Source organism: Megalopta genalis, unplaced genomic scaffold, assembly GCF_051020955.1.
Source record: "Megalopta genalis isolate 19385.01 unplaced genomic scaffold, iyMegGena1_principal scaffold0055, whole genome shotgun sequence".
NCBI classification, from domain to species: Eukaryota; Metazoa; Arthropoda; class Insecta; order Hymenoptera; family Halictidae; genus Megalopta; species Megalopta genalis.
The window spans coordinates 25001-27500 of NW_027476124.1; the positions used below are offsets into that span (position 1 = coordinate 25001).

Here is a 2500-nt window from a genome sequence, read left to right on the forward strand (position 1 = left end):
AGTCGGCAAATTGGATCCGTAACTTCGGGATAAGGATTGGCTCTGAGGAGCGGGGCGTGTCGGGCTTGGTCGGGAAGCGGGTCTGGCTGACGTGCCGGGCCTGGGCGAGGTGAACGGCTCTCGTGGCTGGGATCCGAGCTCGGTCCCGTGCCTTGGCCTCCCGCGGATCTTCCTTGCTGCGAGGCTTCCGTGGCGTTTCCCATCGGTGCGGTCGTCCTCTTCGGCCGCCATTCAACGCTCAGCTCAGAACTGGCACGGACTAGGGGAATCCGACTGTCTAATTAAAACAAAGCATTGCGATGGCCCCCACGGGTGTTGACGCAATGTGATTTCTGCCCAGTGCTCTGAATGTCAACGTGAAGAAATTCAAAAAAGCGCGGGTAAACGGCGGGAGTAACTATGACTCTCTTAAGGTAGCCAAATGCCTCGTCATCTAATTAGTGACGCGCATGAATGGATTAACGAGATTCCCATCTGTCCCTATCTACTGGCGGTGGCGGTCTGTGGCCACCCAGGGCGGGAGATAACCCCCGAACTAGCCCTCGCGTAGGAGGGTTGATCGGCCGAGTCGATGGGTGTATCGGCGATGAAGGCATTAGAGACCGTCAGTGCGTCGTACATGTAGTACTTCGCATAATGGCGAGGCCCTGATTTAGCATACGGGCTGTGGCGTGTTCTTTGTACAGCACTGTATGTGCTGTATGACTTCCGACTGGGGAACTGTTGTCACTCGTGGCATCAGTTCCCCAGTTTACGTTAAACGGTTTTTCAGACCGTTTTTCGTGGGCGGAACACGCCACTAGACAACACTCCGCTGGGCTCAGGAATACATGGGATGCAATCAATCCCCTGGGCAACCCAGGCCGCAAGGGGCAAACGTGCCCTAGCCACACTTGAGCCTCCACGAAAAAGGTACCGCTGGATAGCTCGTGTTCTTAAATACGCAGCGAACTGAACGAAGTGTGGTGGAGAGGAAGAGGCAGCCTCTCCGACTGCTGTCTCCCACGTGTTTGCCGTGCGTGGCGACCCTTGTCGTCGGAAAAGAGGATCCTGGGATCTGAGGGGGCCCTCTCCTGCGGGTGAGACGTCCCCAACACGTACCTTTGGCCTCTGCTTCGGCTAGATGGGCGGCTGGACGAGAAAAGCAGCCCTGGTCCAGTCAATCGGCTTGGAACGACCACACGCTTCGGGCAAGTGGGTTCTGCTGGGCGAGGACGCGGGCTGGGTAAGGAAACCGACCCAGCCAGCAGACTATATTCGGTGCGTAGCCCTAACCCAGCCTTTGGCGGGTTCCAAATTGTGTGGGTCGGTGGTGGCCGGGGAGCGCACTGGATGAAAGACCAAGACACATTATGGGTCTGAATAAAAATAATGAACAAAAAACTAAGCGTCCAAAGACGACGGGTCCAGCTCCTACTCGGAGTGAAGCCGTCGCCGCAGACGCGGGAACTGCAAATGCAGCTGTCAGTCCCCCCGCGTCTGTGAGAAAGACAAGATCCGGGAAGGTGATTAATATCGCCAATCCTCGTGTGATCTTGCAAAGATGTGTGACTCCCACGCGAGCGGTCTCGGTGAAAACCGAGCCCACGGTAGAAGGTACGCCGGACACCGGTAACGTGGAAGTAATCGAACGAGTCGGAGACACGTCACTCGTGAAGGTGCAGTCGGCACCCGAGCGTGTCGAGGACCCTACTGGTGACGGTTGGCAAACCGTCACCAAAAAGTCAAAGCGAGCCAAGCCGGGCGCACCCACCGGCAAGGCCGCAGTAAACCGGGCCAGGAGACCGAAGGGGACGTTCTCCGGGCAGAAGGTACGGCCTCTCGATCTCGTAAGAGACGAAGCCTTTAGGCGAGTGTCCGAAATACGGACCTTTTGCTTTCGACCTGAGTCGAAAGTCAATAAGGAGTCCGGGTCAAAGATACTCGCCGAGGTTGAGGCACTCAACGAGCTGGTCCAGGAGCTTATTCAACGGAATAGCTTCGTCGAAGGGCAGCTCGCCGCGGTCAGGGCGGACCTAAAAGCGCGTCCTGCCGTAATGAGTGCGATGCGACCTGGGCCGTCCAAGGGAACTCTCCCGAAGACGGCCTGCAACGCCGCGCAGTCGACTTACGCCCATGTGAACAAAGTCGACTGCAAAGGAGCTTCTCCGGAAGCGGGGAGACGGCCACAATCGCAGCATGTGGTAAAAATCTTCCCGCCGAAGGAAAAAGGACAGAGCAGCGAAGTTACGAAGGTTACTGTTCTGTCGCTCGTTAAACCAGCGAAGGAGGCGATCCGAATTAAGTCGGTCCGACGCATCCACTCCGGTGGTATCGTCGTCGAGACCGACCGAAAGGAGGACCTGCAAGCCTTCGTTGGCAATAAGGAGCTCCGGAGCGCGGGTCTGTCCGTCTCCTTACCTACCAAGCGGGACCCCGAGGTTTTAGTTTACGACGTCCCGCGTCGGATGGGTAAGGACGAAATTGCCTCCAGTATTTGGAGGCAAAATCTCTGCGATGC

At 57.1% G+C, this 2500-nt stretch overlaps 1 pseudogene; it reads left to right on the forward strand.

Annotated features, from left to right (window-relative positions):
* The window catches only part of LOC143261539 (large subunit ribosomal RNA), a 6913-nt pseudogene that overhangs the window by 2476 nt on the left and 1937 nt on the right, over positions 1-2500 (forward strand).